Below are 17130 nucleotides of genomic sequence, written 5' to 3'. Positions count from 1 at the left end.
CCAAGTGTGTGAAGAAATTCCTGGAAGAAAATAAAGTAAAAGTGCTGTACTGGCCTGGCAATTCACCAGACTTAAATCTTATAGAAAATTTGTGGAGCATTGTGAAGAGACGTCTTGGCAAAATGGACTGTACAACCAAAGAACGCATGATAAACAGTGCCATACAAGTGTGGTTCCATGATGAAGAATGGAAGAATTTATGCAAAAACTTGGTAGAATCAATGCCAAAACGCATTGAAAATCTCATATCTGCTAAAGGAGGACATATTTCTTACTATAATTTGTATGTAACAGTGCATTATAACATTTTATTATTAAATATTCAAAAATATGGGTTTTTTTGGCTTTGTCCCAATTAATTTGCACAGCACTGTATACTAGATTCCTTGATAGGGCGTTGATCCAGGGAACTAGTCTGATTGTCGTATGGAGTCAGGAAGGAATTTTTTTCCCCAATGTGGAGCTTAGTGTTTGCCACATGGTTTTTTTTTGCCTTCCTCTGGATCAGCATGTTAGGCTATGGCTTGAACTAGATGGACTTATTTTTTAAGGTTGAAGGATGACTGTTACTATGTATATGTGTAAACAGATGTTAAGAAAAATTATTTTTTGCCTCATTTCTTTTAGGTATTGAAAATTCAAGCACAGCACATACCATCGTGTGTTTCCTCTTCAAAGTACCAGCCAAACTGTAAGTTACTCACAAAACACACAGACTGACACAGCAGCCATTTTTAGTTTTTGTAATTACTTGTAAACTTTATGCCAATTTCCCCTTCAACTAAGGGGGCATTTACTTTTTTCCCTGTATGATGTTACCCAATAATGTGCAGGAGGTGTCAGGCAGAGGATAAAGCGCACAATCGCAGAGGATATGAGAGCTGGCTTTCTCTGTATATAATACTCATGTCTAACTAGTTAAAAATAAAATCTGCCTTCTATTGATTGCTGTGCAGTGGTGTATGATTCTATATACTGCTCTGCATCCATCCCAGGCTTTGGGGAATAACTTTCAGGCACCTGGGCTAAATGCTGAGCGCTGTTTGTTACAAGTGCTGATGGCACATTACAGTTCTTGTCTCACAGCAGCAGGACAGTACTGAGATGAGAGCTGCAGTGTCCGATCAGCACGTGTCACATACAGCGCTCAGCATCTACCTCAGGTACCAGGGCTTTATTCCACACAGCCTGAGATAGATGCAGAGCAGTATATGGAATCACACACCTCTGCTCTCCTCCGCCTGCACAGTAATCACTGCTAGTGACAGTTTTGTCACCTGGTTAAAGCCCCACTCCAGGGTTTGTTTTCTTTTATTTCAGCGCTGGAGTGGTGCAACTAAACTAGTGGTCCCTTAACCCTATTATTATACTTACTAGCCACTGTCTTCAGCTCTTCCCAGCGTTGCTTCAGTCCCACAGCCATGTTTTGACTGCAACTTTGGACTGACCTGAAGTAATGGTCAGAAGCTCTCAGTGTAAGTGTGGGGGCCTGTTGCTGGCCTTGTTCTGGATCTCATGGGCTTAAATTGAGTTATGACTTCCTGATAGGCCAGCAAACACTGGAGCAAGCCAGCAGGTCACAAACTGCTGGAGAACGTCAGGAGCCTCACGGAATACAGATGAAGATGCCGGTTGGTAAGGATGAGACTAGGGGCAGGGAACTTAGATTAGTGGCTCTACTCCAGTGCCGTAATACAAAAAAACTGCAGTATTGCTTTAAACATGAGTCTTATATTACTCAGAAAAGGTGAGGTCTTGCCTTAATCTGTTGGTTTTTCTTTTTTTTTTCCTTCATGCCTCCAGTTTGGTTGGTCAACCTCATACAGGGGAAATGGGTGACACTTCCAGAGACAAATCTTTACTAACATCCCTTGGTTAAAGTTCAAATTAACCTATTAAATGTAGCAAGTAACATACCCCAAACTATCTGGTATGCTGGAGCTTAGGCTTAGTGAGAGGATACTTTGCTTCTACAGTTTATGGTTCTGACAGCTTTTGAAAAATATATATTTATTTATTGTTATGCATTTGACACTTTTAGATATAATGACTGATGTTTCTGTTGTAATGGAAGTGTTATATTGTTAATGTTTTCTACTGTATTCTGTGTTTGTTGCACTATTGATATGAAAACCTTGTGAAAATTGGCAAGAGACTTGATTACATATTAAAGTTGGTCTGTTCAATACTATGGGTAAAGTATTTTTTTTAACTGAAGGTAAATTTTAGATTAATGGATGTTTTTTAGGTTAGTTTCACTCGGCAGCTATTTTTTTCAATAATAATGTTTCAGGTATATGGTGACCTCTGACCCGTCACGTGGGGGGGCCACGCGGGGCCCTGGCTATCCTTAATACACCCCTGATACCCAGGTCAGACTACATGCTGTTCTTCTGCACTGGAATTATTTTAGAAGGATGGGTGCGGTAATCATCACCATACTCCCACATGTCATTTACTTTATATAGAAGAATTACTAATCACGATAAAGGAGTCTTCATAGAATGTGTGGTATCTGTGTTGTCAGTTACCCGATTTGTTCTACTAGTGATGGTATTGAAAAACTGCCTTAACCTCCCTTTGGGCCTGGCAAGTTCACCATTGGCTGGGCCTTCTTGCTCTGCTCCTGCCGGGGATGCTTCATCCGGGAATTCTTCTTGAGCTGGCTCTTCTGCAGCACTAGGCTCTTCTGCAGCACTTACAGATTCATCTTGCTGTGGTAGGGTCTTCTGGCTGTCGAAAGAAGTGGAGTACTGGGATTATGACTGCTCCTCCTATTTGAGGCCAATCTGCCAGGAAATCTCCTAAATCAGTATGGATTACTGCTTCTTCAGGTTCCTCCGGGGTGATGAGAGGCACTTCTTGGGGCTTTAGCAGTTCTGGACACAACTTCAGGTGGTCTCTAGATACCATTGCAGTTGTTCTTCCTTCATCTTTGCTAATCAAACACGTCTTCCTGTTATCAAACCTTGAATTCAACACAGTGTAGGGTTCTCTCTCCCACTGGTCATCAAGTTTGTGGTTTCTCCTTTTCCTTTTCAATACCACTTCTCCTGGTGTGAAGGGTTCTGCTGGCGCACTCTTATTATAGTGGGCTTCCTGCTTGTCCCTCACCCTAGCGAGACTGTCTTCGACACAGGCTTGTACTCTTCTGTACTGCTCCTGTCTGGATGTGTCCCAGTCCTCAGTGGACATATCTGCTTCTGGTTCTACAACACCAAGCTCCAGGTCCATGGACAACTTTCCTGGTCTTGCTCGCATGAGATATGCTGGAGTGCAATTGGTGGAACTCATAGGTATGTGATTGTACAGATCTACCAGGTCAGGTAGTAGGTCTGGTCACTGATTTCTCTCCTCAAGTGGTAAGGTCTTCAGCAGGTCGATGACAATGTTGTTCATCTTTTAACAGAGACCATTGGTTTGGGGGTGGTACGGTCTAGTTATTATCTTCTTACACCCATACAAATGGCAGAACTCTTTGAACAACTCGGCCTCGAAGGCTGGGCCTTGGTCTGTCAGCACCTGCTCAGGGTATCCATGGGGTCTGCAGAAATATGCTTGGAACGTTTTTGCTGCTGTTTCTGCTGTTAGGTCTTTGACAGGGGCAACCACCAGGAACCTGGAGTAGTGATCCACTATGGTCAGGGCATAGGAGTACCCTGACCTGCTGGGTGACAGCTTGACATGGTCCAGGGCCACGATCTCCAGGGGTCAAGTCATCTTGATGGGTTGCAGGGGCGCCTTCTGGCTGCTGTAGTCTTTTCTTCTGAGGCTACAGGGTCCACAGTCTCTGCACCACTTCTCAATGGAGCTGCGCATTCCCACCCAGTAGAATCGACACTTTAGCAGGGTTTCTAGCTTTTTCCAGCCAAAGTGCCCCGCCTGATCGTGGTAGGCCTCCAACACCATCTGGATCTCCATCTTGGGGACCACTATCTGCCATACCATCTTGTGGGTCTTGGGATTGACGTACCTCCGGCACAGCTTCTCTCAATAGATGAACAGCCGGCTTCTCTCATTCCACAGCTGTTTTGCTTGGAGAGACGCATCCTTCTCCAGGGAGGAACCTTCTTGGGTTATCAACTCCTTGATACGGCTGACAACCGGGTCGCTGTCCTGGGTCTCCTTCCAGCTGTGGTGAGGCAAAGGGTTTAACATCTTACCACGCTGCCTCCTGAAGGCTCGTTACTCGTGGATCATCCCATTCCGGTGAAAGGCAGGTAGCTCAATCTCCTCCAGGTCATCCATTTCTTCTTCTGTGTCTGACTGGTGAGGCATCCTGGACAGGGCATTGGCGTTGGCTTTCTTGCGGCCCGCCCGGTATTTAATTGTGAATTGGTAATTGGACAGCCGAGCCATCCATCGCTGTTCCATGGCTCCTTGCTTGGCTGTTTCAAGATGAGTCAGGGGGTTATTGTCAGTGTAGGCAGTGAACTTGCTGGAGGCTAAGTAGTGCTTGAACCTTTCAGTGATGGCCCAGACCAAGGCCAGGAACTCTAACTTGAAGCTGCTATAGTTCTCTGGGTTCCTCTCAGTCGGGCGGAGCTTCCTGCTTGCATAGGCTATCACTTTCTCTAGGCCATTCTGCTTCTGACTTAGGACAGCTCCTAATCCTTCATTGCTGGCATCAGTATACAGCAGGAACGGTTGGCTGTAGTCAGGGTAGGCTAGGATCTCGTCGCCTGTCAGTATCTCCTTCATCTCTTGAAATGATTCGGCTTGCTCCTCACCCCAGTGGAATGGGGGATTTCTGCCTTTGGGGGGACTGTCCTACCAGGAGGTCTTGCAGAGGCGCTGCTTTCTTGGTGTAATCTATTACAAACCTCCGGTAGTATCCTACTAGTCCCAGGAACTGACGTACCTCCTTGAGGTTCTTCGGCTCCGGCCATTTCTGGATGGCAGTGACCTTCTCCGGGTCTGGTGCCACTCCCTCTGGACTGACAATGTGCCCCAGGTACTGTACCTTTCTCTTGAGCAGGTGGCACTTTGAGGGCTTCACCTTCATCCCATACTGGGACAGTGACTGAAATACCTCTGCCAGGTGCTTCAAGTGGTCCTCATACGTCTTGGAGTACACAATCACGTCATCCAGGTATAGTAACACAGTCTCGAAGTTGCGGTGTCCCAAGCAGCACTCCATCAATCTCTGAAACGTTCCAGGGGCATTGCAGAGTCCAAAAGGCATACTGTTGAACTCGCAGAGTTCCATCGGGGTGGTGAAGGCCATCTTCTCCCGATCCTCCTCAGCCACAGCTACAGCCACAGCCACAGCCAGTACCCACTAGTGAGGTCAAGTGTGGAAAAGTAATTTGATTTGCAGACTTTAAGGCAGCCAGGGATTCCTCTATTCGTGGTAAAGGGTATGCATCTTTATGTGTAATGCAATTTACTTTTCTGTAATCTACACACATCCTCATGCTTCCATACTTCTTCCTGACTAACACTAGGGGAGCTGCCCAGGGACTACAACTATCCCTTACTACCCTGCCTTTTTCATGTCGTGCAACATCTCCTTGGCTTTCTGGTAGTGTGCTGGTGGTATAGGCTTGTACCGTTCTTTGATGGGAGGATGGTTGCCTGTGGGGATGTGATGTTGTACCCCCTTAATCCTTCCAAAGTCAAGTGGATGCTTGCTGAATACCTGCGCGTAATCCTGAACCACCCGGGGTACCCCCTGTTTCTGGTGAGCTGGAGTGGTGTCTGTCCCAACATGGATCTGTTGACACCAGTCCTCCACCTGGGTTGCCGGGTCATTATCCTCCACTTGGTCTGGGGAGGTTAAGGACTCCACCGTGTGGATGGAGTTGTTATTTACAGCATGTAACTTGGCAACAGTGGTATATCGTGGTAATCTGACCTCGTCTTCCCCATAGTTGAGAAGACGGACGGGCACCCTCCCATTGCGTACATCCACTACCCCTCTGGCAGTTAAGAGTGTAGGTCTGTGCTCTGAGCTAAGGAGTTCTACTACTGCCTGGTAACTCTGTCCTTTAAGACCTATTGCTGCTCTACACCATATAAGCATTTCACTCATTGGAGGAATCACAATGGGTATCGGGTCTGTTACCCGCACATTACCAATCTCACCACCGGATAACTTTACTTGCTGGTGGTACATCAGGGCTCGAATCTCCTTCTGGAGGGCTCTCCTCTGCCCCGGACTGGCGACGTCAGCGAGCTGTTGGAGTAAAAACACCACTTCCTCCAAACAGTTATCAACAATGTTAGTACCTAGTACCATATACAGTCCATTCTCATCAGAGAGAGTCTCTACTACAATGAGCCCCTGGTCCTTCAGCTCCACTCTCCCCACCTTTACCGCCACATCCTTAACCCCGACTAGGTTAAGAGGGAGGTTGTTAGAGGCATAAATGGAGAAATCTGTATCTGGGGGTTGGCGATTGTCCATGGACCAGAATCTCTTGTAAAGGGCATCAGGCATTATGGTTACCTGAGATCCAGTGTCCAGCAGGGCAGGTATCTCAATGCTGTCCAGGATTATGGACAGGAAAGGTCTTCCTCCCACGAACCTGCTGTGCCAGTCTGAGGGGCCTGCTGAGTCTATTTCTGGGTGTTGGCCCTCGGACCCAGGGTTTGCTCCTTTAAAGGGCAATTGCACTGTGTGGTCTGCCTTCTGGCAGCGGTGGCAGACAAACTCTCGTTGAGGGTGGCGCTGGTTGTTGGTCCTTCCACGGGGTGACGTTGTCCTCCTCCCGGGCGGCGTTGTCCTCCTCCGGGGCGGCAGCGTCCTCCTCCTTCCTCTCATCCAGGGGACATCCTCAGGGCAGTCGGCTAGCAGGATCCTTCCCTCTGTCTCTGGCTCCGTCCGTAGCTGCAGGGCACTCATCACAGTGGCCAGGTTTTTAGTCAGCTGGCGCACTTCTGAGCCCAGACTGTCCAGCTCACAAGGGGGCGCTGCCTGCACTTTGGCTTCATCAGCCAGCGGGGAAAAGGTGGGTGCTGCGGGCGTTGGAGTGGCCCTACCCTGGTAATGTTGTATAGCAGTATCTGCTGTTTCCAGGGGTTGCAGTTCCTTTATAGCCATGTCCTTAAGGGTGTCAAAGGTAGCATCTGGATGATCCAAGGACCACCAACGCACAGTCCTGCTCTCCTCTTGGGACCTCAGTCCCCGGACAAATTGTTCTTTTAGCATTTTACTTTCATCGGTTATGCTGGTTGGACTGACCTGTTTCAGAGCCCGCAGGGCCCCTTGCAAACGGCAGGCATAGTCCCGAACACTGTCCACCGGTTTCTGTGAGCAGTGGTAGAACCTCATCTGGAGGTCTGCCTCAGTGCGGTCCTCAAAGAAGTTTGTAACTTTTTGAAGATTACGGACACTGACTCCTGGTCTGTGGCCGACCAAGTCTCTACTTCTCTCTTTGCAGCACCAGTCAATTGTCCCACAACAACTGCAGCTCTTTGTTTGCCCATCATAGAATACATGTCCAGTATGCTGCATATTTTTCGCTTGAATCCCGACAGGGTGTCTGGCTTGCCGCTGTACTGGGGGAGCCACTTTGCTCCCGGCATGTACGGTAAAGTCAATGGTACGATAGGCGCTACAGGCCCTGTTGATGGGGCGGTTGCTCGATCCCGCGCGGCATCATCCCCGGTGGGATCATCGGGGTTCTCGACCCGGACCCCGGTATCGGGCTGCTCCTGCGACATCCTGGCACCCCCCTAGCGAACCGTGGCCTACCTTCTTTTTCTGTAGGCCGCAGCTCTGCAGGTGACAGTCTTCGGATAGGACCTTGCGTCGCTTCTCGTCTTATGTCAGAGCGTGCGTTGGGGCTTCCTGCCAGGACCTGATGCTGCGTCAATGCGTGGGGCGTGTCAGAGACTTCGCGCGGTTACACAGGTACGCCTCCTAGTTTTCGCGTGGTTACGCCCTTCTTCTCGCACAGTGACGTAACAATGGCGGCAATCTTCGCCACAGTACACTATACAGTTCGTGAATAAAGTACCCGGTGGCAACGGGCACAACTCCTTCCGTAGCCGCGGGCACGCTATCCTGTTCGTGACGCCAGGAAAGAGATGACGAGCCCAGGGGATGGGGATGTACTTGGCGCCCGGGCCTTGATGCCTGGCCTTGGGGGATGTCGCGGTAGTCGGCTCCTGGGCCCGTACCCTGGGCCTCGATTTAAAAAGGTGGATAATTATGTGAAAGTTTGTGACGCCACCTGTGGTGTCTGGTGAGGATCACCAGCGCTGCGGCAGTTCGCTGAAGCCGGTGTTAAGGCAGCTTGGGTGGTATAGCTCCCCACAGGTGGAGCTGGGCCTCAGGGCAGTGTAAATGTAGGGATGCAGGACAGAGGGGACCCAGCCGGGTCTGAAGAAGGATTGGCAAGCACACACAGTTCACTTCAGTACCTTTTACTGGTGGAAATTCAGGCACATTCCGGAGCACTATAGGGTGAAGGGTGCATATCAGGATTCTCCCCAGTGAGCAGGTATAGGGCCTCCTGTTTCTTGCCTTTGTGTAGTAAGTTTCTGACCTGCCTGGAGCTAGGCCTAACTTTGTCACTGTCCTGCAACGTCTGATCTTCTGATAGGGCCTTCTCTTGGAGTTCACACTCCCTGCTTGCGGGGCCTCCGTGACTCCTGGCTCTGGTACGTATCAGCTCTTGGGTGATCCTGGGACCTAAAGTCTTCCAGGGAATCCGGTTGTCTCTACAGGGGAATATATGTCCCTGTAGACGCGGACCCGGTGTCCGGTATATTTTTCTGGGGTGAGCTTGTACAGCTCCTCTGCCCCCAATGCTACTCACTCCACTAGCCTTCAGCCTACTCGGGGCCCTCACTAGGCTATACACACTAGCAGCTGGCAGGCTGCGCTTCACCGCCCTTATGGCGTTGGTACACCTTAAGCTCACTAACCTGAGCTACTTGAGTCTAGCTTGGCCTACCTCTGCAGACTGACTCCTGCAGGAACTGGCTGCAGACCTGTTTCTGAGTCTGAGCCTACACTAGAACACAACTAGACTGTTCTGCTCTGTGGCTGCAGCAGACTCACAGGCTGTACTTGCAGGAGCTTCCTGCTCTGTTCTGACTGCCTAACTCCACCCTCCGTATATATATGTCCCTATCCGTGCTCCTTCTGGTGGTCTGAGGTAGGGTGGAGGTGTGTGTATGCTCTGAGGGCCTCTTGTGGAGAAATCCGTCCAAGCACCCCTCTAGGATCTGTGGTACTATTGCGCAGCAGGGCGCCACACATCCTCTATATATTACAGCGCACAGAACAGATCCTCTATATACTACACCACACAGGAGAGCCGACAGATACTCTATACACTACACCACACGGGACACATCCTCTATATACTACACCACACGGGACACATCCTCTATATACTACACCACACGGGACACATCCTCTGTATACTACACCACAAGTGACACATCCTCTATATACTACACCACACAGGAGAGCCGACAGATCCTCTGTACACTACACCACACGGCACAGATCCTCTATATACTACACCACATGGGACAGATCCTCTATATACTACACCACACGGGACACATCCTCTATATACTACACCACACGGGACACATCCTCTGTATACTACACCACAAGTGACACATCCTCTATATACTACACCACACAGGAGAGCCGACAGATCCTCTGTACACTACACCACACGGCACAGATCCTCTATATACTACACCACACGGGACACATCCTCTATATACTACACCACACGGGACACATCCTCTGTATACTACACCACAAGTGACACATCCTCTATATACTACACCACACAGGAGAGCCGACAGATCCTCTGTACACTACACCACACGGCACAGATCCTCTATATACTACACCACACGGGACACATCCTCTATATACTACACCACACGGGACACATCCTCTATATACTACACCACACGGGACACATCCTCTGTATACTACACCACAAGTGACACATCCTCTATATACTACACCACACAGGAGAGCCGACAGATCCTCTGTACACTACACCACACGGCACAGATCCTCTATATACTACACCACATGGGACAGATCCTCTATATACTACACCACACAGGACAGATCCTCTATATACTACACCACACAGGAGAGCCGACAGATCCTCTATACACTACACCACACGGGACAGATCCTCTATATACTACACCACACAGGAGAGCCGACAGATCCTCTATACACTATACCACACGGGACAGATCCTCTGTATACTACACATCATGTGACACATCCTCTATATACTACACCACAAGGGACATATCCTCTATATACTACAGCGCACAGGACAGATCCTCTATATACTACACCACACAGGAGAGCTGACAGATCCTCTATATACTACACCACAAGGGACACATCCTCTATATACTACACATCATGTGACACATCCTCTATATACTACACCACACGGGACACATCCTCTATATACTACACCACACGGGACACATCCTCTATATACTACACCACACGGGACAGATCCTCTATATACTACACCACACAGGAGAGCCGACAGATCCTCTGTACACTACACCACACAGGACACATCCTCTATATACTACAGCGCACAGGACAGATCCTCTATATACTACACCACACAGGAGAGTTGACAGATCCTCTATATACTACACCACAAGGGACACATCCTCTATATACTACACATCATGTGACACATCCTCTATATACTACACCAACACAGGACACATCCTCTATATACTACACCACACGGGACACATCCTCTATATACTACACCACACGGGACAGATCCTCTATATACACTGTAACATACCTGGTGGCGGGCTTGCATGGTGTACCATCTCTCACTATGCAAGATTGCAAACTTGATCTTCAGTCCAGTCTGCTAGCCTGGCTTCTATTCATGCTGTCTGTTTGTCTCTGCTCTGACTGCTTAGGGCAGCGGCCCGGTTACTTCCTGTTTTTTGTAACTGCTGTGGGCACACCCCTAATGCGTCCTCAGCCTATTGCTGTCTGTCACTGGATATTTAAACCAGCTCCACCTTGAAGCTGGTGCCTGAGCAACTCTTATCCTCAGAGGGCTTCTTGCCTGATGTGCCAGGTCCTGTTCTGTTTTTCCTGCCTGTCCGCCTTCCTGGAGGCTGTATTCCCAGGCCTGTCTGAACACTCTCCTAGCCTGTTCGTCCCGCCTTCTGGGGGCCGCATACCCAGACCTGTTATCTGTGTCTTCTAGCCTGTTTGTCCGCCATTCTGGGGGCCGCATACCCAGACTCGCTCCTGTATCTCGCTGCAGTGTCAGTTCCTGTCTGAACACTCAGTTCCTGTCTGAACACTCTCCAAGCCTGTTACCTGTTTTTCTCTATGTCCGTACCTTCCCTTTTTCTGCAGAGTCTGAACCTGCACCTAACTCCTACTCGTTGTCGCTGTACTTCCGTTTGTGAGTTTAGAGTCCACTCTCTACTTCATTGCAAGTATCTTGTGTATATCTGGTTCTGCCTTTCCCTTCCAGTCTGTTCCGTGTGAACAGAGCCCTGTCCCCTCTTCTCTGCCTTGCTCACCGCTCCGGCGGTTCCTGCCTGCTCTGCCTTGCTCACCGCTCCGGCGGTTCCTACCTGCTCTGCCTTGCTCACCGCTCCGGCGGGTCCTGCCTGCTCTGCCTTGCTCACCACTCCGGCGGTTCCTGCCTGCTCTGCCTTGCTCACAGCTCCGGCGGTTCCTGCCTGCTCTGCTTTGCTCACCGCTCCGGCGGCTCCTGCCTGCTCTGCCTTGCTCACCACTCCGGCGGTTCCTGCCTGCTCTGCCTTGCTCACCGCTCCGGCGGTTCCTGCCTGCTCTGCCTTGCTCACTGCTCCGGCGGTTCCTGCCTGTTCTGCCTTGCTCACCGCTCCAGCGGTTCCTGCCTGCTCTGCCTTGCTCACCGCTCTGGAGGTTTCTCCCTGCTCTGCTTGTCTACCGCATCTGCGGTTCTGTTCCTGTATCCCAGTCTGTACTGGACTCTATCCAGCCTGTGCTCCAACCTGCTAGTACCTCCCCGTCTGCACGCCAGCCACACTTGTCAGTACCCTCCTGTCTGCATACCAGCCATGCCTGCCAGTATCCTCCTGTCTGCACTCCAGCCGTGCATGCCAATACCCACCTGTCTGTGTGCAAGCCTAACCCGCCTGTTCCTGTATTCCCCGGTGTGGGTCAACAGCCGTGTCTGGGATCTGGCCTGGAGTAGCACCTGGTCTCTCTGCTCGGTTCCTCCCTGGTGCACGGCGTCGTTAGCCGTCGTGCGAACTTGGCCGGATCGGGTTGATACTTAGCTACGCCCCTCCAGGCACTCTCCGGTTCATGGCAAAGTGGAATCACTAAATCACGCACATGCCAGTCAGCCCAGGCGTGTGCATAACATACTACACAACACGGGACACATCCTCTATATACTACACCACACGGGACACATCCTCTATATACTACAGCGCACAGGACAGATCCTCTATATACTACACCACACGGGACACATCCTCTATATACTACACCACACGGGACACATCCTCTATATACTACACCACACGGGACACATCCTCTATATACTACACCACACGGGACACATACTCTATATACTATACCACACGGGACACATCCTCTATATACTACACCACACGGGACACATCCTCTATACACTACACCACACGGGACAGATCCTCTATATACTACACCACACGGGACACATCCTCTATATACTACACCACACGTGACACATCCTCTATATACTATACCACATGGGACACATCCTCTATATACTACACCACAAGAGACACATCCTCTATATACTACACCACACGGGACACATCCTCTATATACTACACCACACGGGACAGATCTTCTATATACTACACCACACGGGACACATCCTCTATATACTACACCACACAGGACAGATCCTCTATGTACTACACCACACAGGACAGATCCTGTATATACTACACCACACGGGACACATCCTCTATATACTACACCACACGGGACACATCCTCTATATACTAGACCACATGGGACACATCCTCTATATACTACACTACAAGAGACACATCCTCTATATACTACACCACAAGAGACACATCCTCTATATACTACACCACACGGGACAGATCCTCTATATACTACACCACACAGGATAGATCCTCTATATACTATTCCACACGGGACACATCCTCTATATACTACACCACATGGGACAGATCCTCTATATACTACACCACACAGGACACATCCTCTATATACTACACCACACGGGACACATCCTCTATATACTACAGTTCACTGGACATTTCCTCTATATACTGGAGCTGTGTGACGGCTTATTTTTGCCTTGGCTAGATGATGCTTTTATTAGTACAATTTTGGGTGAAATACATATACACTGCACAGTACCACTTCTCCTGTCCTGAATAGTGGATGTAATTCTCAGTATCTGTATTATTCTGTATATATACACTGCACAGTACCACTTCTCCTGTCCTGTATAGTGGATGTAATTCTCAGTTTCTGTATTATTCTGTATATATACACAGCACAGTACCACTTCTCTTGTCCTGTATACTGGGTGTAATTTTCAGTATCTGTATTATTCTGTATATATACACTGCACAGTACCATTTCTCTTGTCCTGTATACTGGGTGTCATTCTCAGTATCTGTATTATTCTATATATTATACTGGGTGTCATTCTCAGTATCTGTATTATTCTGTATATATACACTGCACAGTACCACTTCTCTTGTCCTGTATAGTGGATGTAATTCTCAGTATCTGTATTATTCTGCATATATACACTGCACAGTACCACTTCTCTTGTCCTGTATAGTGGATGTAATTCTCAGTATCTGTATTATTCTGTATATATACACTGCACAGTACCACTTCTCTTGTCCTGTATAGTGGATGTAATTCTCAGTATCTGTATTATTCTGTATATATATACTGCACAGTACCACTTCTCCTGTCCTGAATAGTGGATGTAATTCTCAGTATTTGTATTATTCTGTATATATACACTGCACAGTACTACTTCTCCTGTCCTGTATAGTGGATGTAATTCTCAGTATCTGTATTATTCTGTATATATACACTGCACAGTACCACTTCTCTTGTCCTGTATACTGGGTGTAATTCTCAGTATCTGTATTATTCTGTATATATACACTGCACAGTACCACTTCTCTTGTCCTGTATACTGGGTTTAATTCTCAGTATCTGTATTATTCTGTATATATACACTGCACAGTACCACTTCTCCTGTCCTGAATTGTGGATGTAATTCTCAGTATTTGTATTATTCTGTATATATACACTGCACAGTACCACTTCTCTGGTCCTGTATACTGGGTGTAATTCTCAGTATCTATATTATTCTGTATATATACTCTGCACAGTACCACTTCTCTTGTCCTGTATACTGGGTGTAATTCTCAGTATCTGTATTATTCTGTATATTATACTGGGTGTCATTCTCAGTATCTGTATTATTCTGTATATATACTCTGCACAGTGCCACTTCTCTTGTCCTGTATACTGGGTGTAATTCTCAGTATCTGTATTATTCTGTATATTATACTGGGTGTCATTCTCAGTATCTGTATTATTCTGTATATATATACACTGCACAGTACCACTTCTCTTGTCCTGTATACTGGGTGTAATTCTCAGTATCTGTATTATTCTGTATATTATACTGGGTGTCATTCTCAGTATCTGCATTATTCTGTATATATATATACACTGCACAGTACCACTTCTCTTGTCCTGTATACTGGGTGTAATTCTTAGTATCTGTATTATTCTGTATATATACACTGCACAGTACCACTTCTCTTGTCCTGTATACTGGGTGTAATTCTCAGTATCTGTATTATTCTGTATATATACACTGCACAGTACCACTTCTCTTGTCCTGTATACTGGGTGTAATTCTTAGTATCTGTATTATTCTGTATATATACTCTGCACAGTAACACTTCTCTTGTCCTGTATACTGGGTGTAATTCTCAGTATCTGTATTATTCTGTATATATACACTGCACAGTGCCACTTCTCTTGTCCTGTATACTGGGTGTAATTCTCAGTATCTGTATTATTCTGTATATTATACTGGGTGTAATTCTCAGTATCTGTATTATACTGGGTGTCATTCTCAGTATCTGTATTATTCTGTATATATACACTGCACAGTACCACTTCTCTTGTCCTGTATACTGGGTGTAATTCTCAGTATCTGTATTATTCTGTATATTATACTGGGTGTAATTCTCAGTATCTGTATTATACTGGGTGTCATTCTCAGTATCTGTATTATTCTGTATATATACAATGCACAGTACCACTTCTCTTGTCCTGTATTCTGGGTGTAATTCTCAGTATCTGTATTATTCTGTATATTATGCTGGGTGTCATTCTCAGTATCTGTATTATTCTGAATATATACACTGCACAGTACCACTTCTCTTGTCCTGTATACTGGGTGTAATTTTCATTATCTCTATTATTCTGTATATATACACTGCACAGTACCACTTCTCTTGTCCTGTATACTGATGTAAATCTCAGTATCTGTATTATTCTGTATATTATACTGGGTGTAATTCTCAGTATCTGTATTATTCTGTATATATACACTGCACAGTACCACTTCTCTTGTCCTGTATACTGGGTGTAATTCTCAGTATCTGTATTATTCTGTATATATACACTGCCCAGTACCACTTCTCTTGTCCTGTATACTGGGTGTAATTCTCAGCATCTGTATTATTCTGTATATTATACTGGGTGTAATTCTCAGTATCTGTATTATTCTGTATATACACACTGCACAGTACCACTTCTCTTGTCCTGTATACTGGGTGTAATTCTCAGTATCTTTATTATTCTGTATATATACACTGCACAGTACCACTTCTCTTGTCCTGTATCCTGGGTGTAATTCTCAGTATCTGTATTATTCTGTATATTATACTGGGTGTCATTCTCAGTATCTGTATTATTCTGTATATATACACTGCACAGTACCACTTCTCTTGTTCTGTATACTGGGTGTAATTCTCAGTATCTGTATTATTCTGTATATATACACTGCACAGTACCACTTCTCTTGTCCTGTATATTGGGTGTAATTCTCAGTATCTTTATTATTCTGTATATATACACTGCAGGTCTTTTTTTTATTGATAGAATAAGTACAGTACATGACAGAACAATAATACATTACAGGACACCGAACATAAGAACAAAACAAGACGACAAATCACAGAAAATAGAAACAAAATAAATCATCGCAGGAATATATACATATACAGGAAATAAATATTATAAAACCTAATATGTAATTTTTAATATATACATAAAACACAGACCTACACTAACTATCCCGCCACCCCTGATCCAGCTCTGGCCACAAAGTTCAGGATTACTCCGAGCTAGGATCAGGCCCCAAAGTTTTTCCCCAGGCGGTGCCTGGACCAGGCCAGATCAGTCCTCTTATCACCGCCGATGAAAACCCCCCCAAATCCCCCACCCAACCTAACTAAAACCCCCTATTATACATTATATACAATATATACAGAACACAATCTACACACTCACCATCCAAGGCTCAAGTTCAATGCCGGCAAACCTTCTATCCAGGAGACAGAAATACAAAACAAAAATCTAGGGTGGAAAGACATGAGCCCACCACCAGGATATAGGAGTACTACCGGACTAAGGCACCCTGAAGGAAAAGCCCCTCCAGAGACGGGCCGCCCTCCGGGCACCCAGTCTTTCATACTACAGAGAACGTACCTTCACCAGGTCACCTAGGATGTTCCTACAAACTTCATCTACATGGAGGATTTTACTCTGCGTCGAGACTAAAACTCGTGCGTTCCACGTGAAATACCTGACCACTGCGCTGACTATGAATAAAGTGTCTCGGTCCCTTCTCCCAAGGTCTCCGAATGCTCCATAGGCCCACCCGGCGTAGGACAGAGTAGCCAGCCGCGGCCAACCAATGGAAGCCCCCACCCTGTTGTACACCTCTGTATTAAAGGGACAATGAAGCAGGAAGTGCTCCATGCTTTCCAGCACGTTAGCACAAGCCTCACGGGGGCAATTCCTGTCCTCGGAGCTCCTGTACTTCAAATTGTCCC

The sequence above is a fragment of the Phyllobates terribilis genome, unplaced genomic scaffold (assembly GCF_046119375.1).
Source record: "Phyllobates terribilis strain yellow unplaced genomic scaffold, ASM4611937v1 Scaffold_38__1_contigs__length_12584779, whole genome shotgun sequence".
NCBI classification, from domain to species: Eukaryota; Metazoa; Chordata; class Amphibia; order Anura; family Dendrobatidae; genus Phyllobates; species Phyllobates terribilis.
This window is presented reverse-complemented; position numbering follows the sequence as displayed.